Here is a 10,000-nt window from a genome sequence, read left to right as displayed (position 1 = left end):
GTTAGGATAACAGCAGCACGAGGTTAACAGCACCACAGACAACAGGATAACAGCAGCACGAGGTTAACAGCACCACAGACAACAGGATAACAGCAGCACCAGGTTAACAGCACCACAGACAACAGGATAACAGCAGCACGAGGTTAACAGCACCACAGACAACAGGATAACAGCAGCACCAGGTTAACAGCACCACAGACAACAGGATAACAGCAGCACCAGGTTAACGACACCACAGACAACAGGATAACAGCAGCACAAGGTTAACAGCACCACAGACAACAGGATAACAGCAGCACGAGGTTAACAGCACCACAGACAACAGGATAACAGCAACACGAGGTTAACAGCACCACAGACAAGCCAGGATAACAGCAGCACAAGGTTAACAGCACCACAGACAACAGGATAACAGCAGCACGAGGTTAACAGCACCACAGACAACAGCAGCACGAGGTTAACTGCACCACAGACAACAGGATAACAGCAGCACGAGGTTAACAGCACCACAGACAACAGGATAACAGCAGCACGAGGTTAACAGCACCACAGACAACAGGATAACAGCAGCACCAGGTTAACAGCACCACAGACAACAGGATAACAGCAGCACGAGGTTAACAGCACCACAGACAACAGGATAACAGCAGCACGAGGTTAACAGCACCACAGACAACAGGATAACAGCAGCACGAGGTTAACAGCACCACAGACAACAGGATAACAGCAGCACGAGGTTAACAGCACCACAGACAACAGGATAACAGCAGCACCAGGTTAACAGCACCACAGACAACAGGATAACAGCAGCACCAGGTTAACAGCACCACAGACAACAGGATAACAGCAGCACCAGGTTAACGACACCACAGACAACAGGATAACAGCAGCACGAGGTTAACAGCAACACAGACAACAGGATAACAGCAGCATGAGGTTAACAGCGCCACAGACGACTTTTTCCTGATTTTTTTTTTTTTCTTCTTTTCTTTCTTTGCAGAAAACGAAGTGCACTCACATTCCCTGTCTCTTCCGAGGCGGACGCGTAACCACTCGGCCACCACGCTACTTGTTGTGAAGCACCCCCGGTTCTAGGCAGTCTGGTGACCATGTCATGAGTCATGCTAGTGTTGGCTGGCTGATCAAAGTTTCAGTTTCAGTTTCTCAAGGAGGCGTCAGTGCGTTTGGGAAAAAAAAAAAAAAAAAAAAAATCCATATACAGCGACACCATATCTGCTAGGCAGATGCCTCACTGTTTTGTTTTTTTTTATTATTTATTTATTTATTTATTTTTTTTATTCTCAAGGCCTGACAAAGCGCGTTGGGTCACGCTGCTGGTCAGGCATCTGCTTGGCAGATGTGGTGTAGCGATTATATGGATTTGTCCGAACGCAGTGACGCCTCCTTGAGCTACTGAAACTGAAACTCACCAGCAGCGTTACCAAAACGTGCTTAGTCAGCCTTTGAGGACATGCATATTCATCTGTATACCTATCAGAGTGGAATTCTTCTACAAGATGTTCCCCAGAGGATAAGCACTCAGTACGCCAGGTGCGTGCTGCACACCACGGGACCTCGGTTTACCGTCACATCCGGAGGACGAGACGCTCACTTTGATTTTTTCCAGTCAAACTGGGAAGAAAGGGTGTCGGAGAGCGGGATTCGAACCCTGACTCTCGCAACAGGACTCTCTGTAATGGCAGATGAGCGGAGCGTCTTTAACCATTCTGCCATATCCATGGACGTATATACGTCCGTGTGTACCACCCTTCCTCCTGCCGATAAAAATCCCCAAGAACCCCACCCCCACCCCCCCACCCCTAGCCGTGGACTTCTATACAGGTCCGTGTCCTGTCCTCAAGACAGCCAACCTGTCCCCGTGAGCTTCTATACAGGTCCGTGTCCTGTCCTCAAGACAGCCAGCCTGTCCCCGTGAACTTCTATACAGGTCCGTGACCTGTCCTCAAGACAGCCAACCTGTCCCCGTGAGCTTCTATACAGGTCCGTGTCCTGTCCTCAAGACAGCCAGCCTGTCCCCGTGAACTTCTATACAGGTCCGTGACCTGTCCTCAAGACAGCCAACCTGTCCCCGTGAGCTTCTATACAGGTCCGTGTCCTGTCCTCAAGACAGCCAGCCTGTCCCCGTGAACTTCTATACAGGTCCGTGACCTGTCCTCAAGACAGCCAACCTGTCCCCGTGAGCTTCTATACAGGTCCGTGTCCTGTCCTCAAGACAGCCAGCCTGTCCCCGTGAACTTCTATACAGGTCCGTGACCTGTCCTCAAGACAGCCAGCCTGTCCCCGTGAGCTTCTATACAGGTCCGTGTCCTGTCCTCAAGACAGCCAGCCTGTCCCCGTGAACTTCTATACAGGTCCGTGACCTGTCCTCAAGACAGCCAACCTGTCCCCGTGAGCTTCTATACAGGTCCGTGTCCTGTCCTCAAGACAGCCAGCCTGTCCCCGTGAACTTCTATACAGGTCCGTGACCTGTCCTCAAGACAGCCAACCTGTCCCCGTGAGCTTCTATACAGGTCCGTGTCCTGTCCTCAAGACAGCCAGCCTGTCCCCGTGAACTTCTATACAGGTCCGTGACCTGTCCTCAAGACAGCCAACCTGTCCCCGTGAGCTTCTATACAGGTCCGTGTCCTGTCCTCAAGACAGCCAGCCTGTCCCCGTGAACTTCTATACAGGTCCGTGACCTGTCCTCAAGACAGCCAGCCTGTCCCCGTGAACTTCTATACAGGTCCGTGACCTGTCCTCAAGACAGCCAGCCTGTCCCCGTGAACTTCTATACAGGTCCGTGACCTGTCCTCAAGACAGCCAGCCTGTCCCCGTGAACTTCTATACAGGTCCGTGACCTGTCCTCAAGACAGCCAGCCTGTCCCCGTGAACTTCTATACAGGTCCGTGACCTGTCCTCAAGACAGCCAGCCTGTCCCCGTGAACTTCTATACAGGTCCGTGACCTGTCCTCAAGACAGCCAGCCTGTCCCCGTGAACTTCTATACAGGTCCGTGTCCTGTCCTCAAGACAGCCAACCTGTCCCCGTGAACTTCTATACAGGTCCGTGACCTGTCCTCAAGACAGCCAGCCTGTCCCCGTGAACTTCTATACAGGTCCGTGACCTGTCCTCAAGACAGCCAGCCTGTCCCCGTGGACTTCTATACAGGTCCGTGTCCTGTCCTCAAGACAGCCAGCCTGTCCCCGTGAACTTCTATACAGGTCCGTGACCTGTCCTCAAGACAGCCAACCTGTCTCCGCGGACAGTATGACCCAATGTTCTACTTCAAGGAACAATGTAGCACTGTCAACGGTACTGCTAAGCTGTCTTCGTCAACACAACACCTTCCTTTCACACTCAACGCTCTGTATATAATTTCGCAAAAAGAAAGGATCTCTTTACCATGTTAACGTCAGAGGATCACGAGCTGATATTCTCGATCGCAAAATTTTATATCAGAAACTATGAAAGATAAGGCAAAAAGCGCCACAAGCGTAACTGCGTGGTCATACAGGTTTGACCATTTTCCTCTGTAGTCAGTGTTGGAATTTGTTGCAAGGTGCATTGATAGATGAATGAACGGAGTTATTATGTGTTGGTTGGCATTGCTATCATTTTTCTTCAAAGAAGTAACTTTGTTTTGTTTCATTGTTTGCTTTCACCATTTCATTCATTTATTATAATGGTTTGTTATAAAATGAAAGTATGTTGATGCATTCAGCCATGTCATAAGGACCTCATGGCCAATGACATTAAAGTGTCAAAGCGTCAACGCTTTGGATCAGAGAGAACTTGAAGAGAAATGGACAGCAGAGAAAGACAGAAAGAGAACATGGATAAGATAGAAAGATAAAAAAAAAATTTAAAAAAATGGAAAGTGTCTTCCAGAAAGTTTCTCTGCGCTGTAGCAAGGTGTCTTAATAAATAAAGTAATGGTCTGGTCGCCGGACTTCTCCAAGAAGAATCCTCAAAGAAAGATGTCAAGAGAAGGATTACTTCGGACTCAAGAGAGATCACGAAAGTTAGCGACAAGGGAGAGCATTACAGAGTAACCAATGTGATGGTTGTCGTCCCTGTAATCTATGTGTGTGTGTGTGGGGGGGGGGGGGTGGGGGGAACAGGACGTCGCCACAAGGTGACAGTGAGTTCACCAAACTACGGTCAACCGCTTGTGTCAATACTGGTTTTCCTAGGGTTTTTGTTGTTGTTGTTGTTCTGGTCAACGTATTATCAAATTTTCATTGCTGTTTCTTCATTTTATTTGAATATGTGTATACGTGCGCGCGAGTACAAACACACACACACACACACACACACAGAGACAGAAACAAGAAAGAAACAGGAAGTACAACGTTACTCTTCAAGTTACCCACCATAGCCCCCACATACCCCCACACCTCCACCCACCCACCCCCCGAAAAAGAAAAAAAAAGTTTATGTTGTCTAGCTTAAGGCTGAACAAGCATGCAAAAATACAAAAGCTTTGACATAAACTCAAAAGAAAAAAGGGAAAAAAAAGACATTATTTTGACCAGTGCGGTTCACCTTACTTCACATGTCCACAAGGGACGATGCAAAGCTTTTCTGTCATGTTTCTTGACCTGGTTTGAAGACGTGGAGACTAGGCTGTGTGACATGGCTTGAGAGATTTGATTATTATTGATACTGTTGCTGTTGACTCGAACATCCAGATGTCTCCTCTCTGGTTTCAACTTAATTAACTCTCTCCATACGAACGGCGAAAGAGACGACGTTAACAGCGTTTCACCCCAATTACCATCATCAAAATATTGCAAGCGGAAGGCTCTTATACTGAAGAGGTGAATGTTGACAAAGAATACCACAATTCTTACGACGGAAGCTAAATGTTGGGTCATTCAGACACCCACTGGACATCCGAGGGGTCTGTGTAGAGGAGAAGAGAGGACTGGCCGTACTGAGTGAGTTAATTCAAGAAGGGCCGGAGACTGATAACATCAAAGACAGTGATGTTTAATCACGAACCTGACGAGAACGTGATACGCCCACTCATCACTCCTCCTCATCCACAGCAGACCTACTGAAATCATAGCATGTTTTATAATAGATCAAAGACTCGAAATCTGAAGGAATTAGAATATAGTGATGTCTTGAAATGAATTACCACAAACTAAATACAGCCATCGAAGACGTTGATATCAAAGCTGGAGAAAGAGACAGACAGACAGACAGAGACACAGAGAGAAAAACAGAGACAGAGACAGACAGACAGAGACAAAGACAGAGACAGAGAGACAGACAGAGGGAGACAGACAGACAGAGAGACAGACAGACAGACAGGCAGAGGGAGACAGACAGTCAGACAGACAGAGACAGAGGGAGACAGACAGACAGAGAAAGAGACAGACAGACAGAGACAGTCAGACAGACAGAGACAGAGGAGACAGACAGACAGAGAAAGAGACAGACAGACAGACAGATCAAGAGAGAGAAAGAGAACACAACACAACACAAAAGGACGTGTTGGCGGAATCATGTTAAGGGACGCAACTGTGCTGAATATTCACAAAGTTCTCCTGACATGATCAGTATTCTCCCCTCAGTCAACTGCTTCAGTTCAGTTCATAGACACATTCTAGTGTCAATGTTCAGCGGTTCGTGAAAACGCACACCGATAAATCTATCCAGATCTTGGGCGCAAGCCACAACAAACCAACAACGCTAAAACAAACAAAAATGGAATAAGTTAATCGTCATCACCACCACAAAATGCAAAAATGAACTGATTTTTACCTGATTTAATCAGAAATATCCTTACCAGGCCTATTTCCTAATTCTGGCATGTCAGTTCACCATCTAATACAATTGGTCCAGACATAAAAAAAAAAATTAAAAAAAGAAAAATGACATATTGCAGGACGTTGCATACTTTGAAGTCAACAAATGGCAGAAAAAGTAAAAATCAATAATTGAATGAGTGCATGTTTCACACCGAAGTGCGCTTTAAAAAAAATAATAATAATTTTTTTTTTTTTTTAAATCGAAACAATTTTCACTGACGGACGAAGGGCGAACGCAAATTATACAGTTCTGCGGGAAATCTTGAGGGTTTTTTTTCTTCGGGTTTTTGTTGTTGTTTTCCCATCGGTGGTAATGGATCTAAAAATGATGAAATGTGTGTGTTACGGGTCCGAGCCACAACTAGAATAAATATAAGAATAACATGTATGGCCGGATAACCAACGGCAACACTGTGACGACAACAACAACACCAAAACTATATGTATAACAGTTTCATACACACACCAACCGTTTAAATTCTGAACATTATCTGCCAGCTTTCAACTTACATGAGTTTGGGAAATGTTTGCTCGGTTTTGTGGACGGATTTGTGAACTTGTCACCAGCTCACCTGGCTACCCACAGGCTAACTTATGGGAAAGCCGAACATGCAGTGAAACCTGCAAAGAAACACACACACACACACACACACACACGCGCGCGCGCGCGCGCACACACACACACAGAAGGAGAGAGAGGCACACACACACACACACACGCACACACACAGACACACCCACCCACACACACACACACACACACACACACACACACACACACACACACACACACACACACACACGATAACAACAACAACAATAATAATAATGATAATAATAATAATAACAATAATAATAATCTCATCAGTGTAGTCAGAATGGCTATTCCGGCAGTTTTGTAGAAGCTGATGAACACTCACATCAGAAATGCTGAACGCCTGAGATCATCATACAACATTCGTACAGACTGAAGATGGACAGGTTCAGTAGAAGCTGATGAACACTCACATCAGAAATACTGAACGCCTGGGATCATCATACAACATTCGCACAGACTGAAGATGGACAGGTTCAGTAGAAGCTGATGAATACTCCACCAGAAATACTGAACGCCTGAGATCATCATACAACATTCGCACAGACTGAAGATGGACAGGTTCAGTAGAAGCTGATGAACACTCACATCAGAAATGCTGAACGCCTGAGATCATCATACAACATTCGCACAGACTGAAGATGGACAGGTTCAGTAGAAGCTGATGAATACTCACATCAGAAAGCTGAACGCCTGAGATCATCAGTACAACATTCGTACAGAAGATGGACAGGTTCAGAAGAAGCTGATGGAACGTGACACCAATCAGAGCAACAAAGACTTCCAGCCAATATCTGAACCACAGGGGACCAGTTCAGTGAAACTACCACCTTCTGTCCTGCTTCCCCCCACCCCTCCTCCCACACCTAAAATCTAACTCATTTCAACTGATCACGAAGAATGAATGGATCGGACACACTAAAAAAAAAAATAAATTTAAAAAAAAAAAAAAAAAATTAGTTCCAGCACTGGAAGTTGTGAAACGAAGATCTGTGGGAGCGAGCGGGACAGGAACCAGTGGCCAAGCAGATACTACGGAGGAAGTGGGGCTGGATCGGACACACCCTCAGAAAGCCAGTGTCCAGCATCACACGCCAAGCTCTGACCTGGAACCCGCAGGGAAAGAGGAAGAGAGGCCGGCCTCGCAACAGCTGGAGGCGAGATACCGAGGCAGAGCTGAACTGAGCAGCAAGGGACCAACTGGACTGGAATGGCCAGAACAGCCCAGAACAGAGTGCGATGGCGAGGGGTCGTCGGTGGCCTATGCTCCACCAGGAGCGATGGGCAAAATGATGAATGACTGGAAGTTGTGCCAGTGGCAGAAATCTTACTCCTGACTCAAATGTGCACAACTGATGATCGTCGAAATTCAGTTGTGGCTGAAAAGAAATGGAGCTGGAGACGTGTACTCTACTGAATCCAGAGAACGCCGTGATGCGAACATCCCCCCTGGAAAGCTGGAACCAGTACGCACTAACAAGAATTGCGTGAAAACACTTACCCGGAAAGCTGGAACCAATACGCACTAACAAGAATTGCGTGAAAACACTTACCCGGAAAGCTGGAACCAGTACGCACTAACAAGATTTGCGTGAAAACACTTACCTGTCTGATGGACCACGTGCAGTTGTCATGAAAGGAAAAAGCAATATTAATACATCTGTGAGTCGATGTGACATACTTTTGTTTCTCTTTGCTGTTCTTCTTAGCTAGAATATTCCTGTGGACTGATCTATTTTGCGTTTCAGATTGGAATTTTTTAAATATATATATATATATATATATATAAAAATATATATATATATATATATATATATATTTGTATTTCTTTTTATCACAACAGATTTCTCTGTGTGAAATTCGGGCTGCTCTCCCCTGGGAGAGCGCGTCGCTACACAACAGCGCCACCCATTTTTTTGTATTTTTTCCTGCATGCAGTTTATGATTTGTTTTTCCTATCGAAGTGTATTTTTCTACATAATTTTGCCAGGAAACAACACTTTTGTTGCCGTGGGTTCTTTTACGTGCGCTAAGTGCATGCTGCACACGGGACCTCGGTTTATCGTCTCATCCGAATGACTAGCGTCCAGACCACCACTCCAGGTCTAGTGAAGGGGGAGAAAATATCGGCGGCTGAACCGTGATTCGAACCAGCGCGCTCAGATTCTCTCGCTTCCGAGGCGGACGCGTTACCTCTAGGCCATCACTCCACATATGATGACGGTCTATAGGACCCAGTTTCATGTCCATTGCTGTTTCCAACCAGATCAGTTGTTGATCGCATGGAGATTTAATATCGTCTGCTTATGTTGCCTCCATTTGACAAAGGAGTTACTTCCCTCGAGCGAGGGTAAGGGGAGAGGAGTCACCAACTCGAACTGAATTGGGTTCCTGTTCACTGATCTAAAAATAGATATACATATCAGTGGCTCCTGTCAGTGAAAAAAAAAAAAATCTATTAATCTGTTGTCGAACACGAATACTACCACCCTAATGCTGAAAATGTTTAGTTTTTACATTTCCCTCTGAAGAATTGTTTCCGCTTGAACGCTCAGGCCATTTTTGGATCTTTCAGTTGGTAATTGTGTTTTTGTATGGATGATGTCTAATTAAGTCTACATAAATGATCAATATATGCAAGAATAAGATATCTAATGACACAATATGATTAAATGAATGCAATTTGTTATCACCAGGCATCAGCTCCCAACAAAAGAAGCGTTTTTGTCAACACCAGTCCCATCATTATGACTTGATAATATACATAGTCCCTGTGTTCAGTAAAACACATCAAAGATTTTATGGACACTAGAAATAAACAGTACAAACAAATACAAGTGATAAAGCGCGGTGTGTGTGTGTGTGTGTGTGTGTGTGTGAACCTATCTGTTTATTGTCATCTGATGTGTGTGTGTGGTGTGTGTGTGTTGTGTGTGTGTGTGTGTGTGTGTGTGTGTGTGTGTGTGTGTTACATAAAGAGAGAGAGGGAGAGACTGAGATGAAGACACAGACATTATAGTCTGGCATTGAGGTGGGGAGGAAGGAAGAGACTGTGTGTGTGTGTGTGTGTGTGTGTGTGCGTGTGTGTGTGTGTGTGTGTGCGTGCTTGCGTGTGTGTGTGTGTGTGTGTGCGTGCTTGCGTGTGTGTGTGTGTGTGTGTGTGTGTGTGTGGTCACTTCACTGTACAGTGACTGGCACGTCGTCACACACTCTGCGCTGGTTGACTGACCAGTAAGTGTGTGTGGCAATATAACGCGTGACGACAGTCGGCCACTGGCACCATTCAATATGTATACCGGCTGGCTAAATGCCTGTCTTTAACAAGACCAGCTTAAGTAATGTATATATGCTTGCTCAATGCCTGGATGGTGCGGCATTCAGTGTGTGTGTGTGTGTGTGTGTGTGTGTGTGTGTGTGTGGCATCGCTGCCAGGATACAGAATCAACATACACGTAGTATAGTACGAGTATCTCTTACAGTGTATGTGATTATGTATGTGTGTTCTCTGAAGCTGGGGGTTTATGACTACAAAAGATTGTTTTACACGTTTGGAAATATATAACCCATGCTGAAACCACCAGCTGTTT

The sequence above is a fragment of the Babylonia areolata genome, chromosome 32 (assembly GCF_041734735.1).
Source record: "Babylonia areolata isolate BAREFJ2019XMU chromosome 32, ASM4173473v1, whole genome shotgun sequence".
NCBI lineage: Eukaryota > Metazoa > Mollusca > Gastropoda > Neogastropoda > Buccinidae > Babylonia > Babylonia areolata.
The sequence above is the reverse complement of the archived record's forward strand: the minus strand, read 5'-3'. Positions refer to the sequence as shown.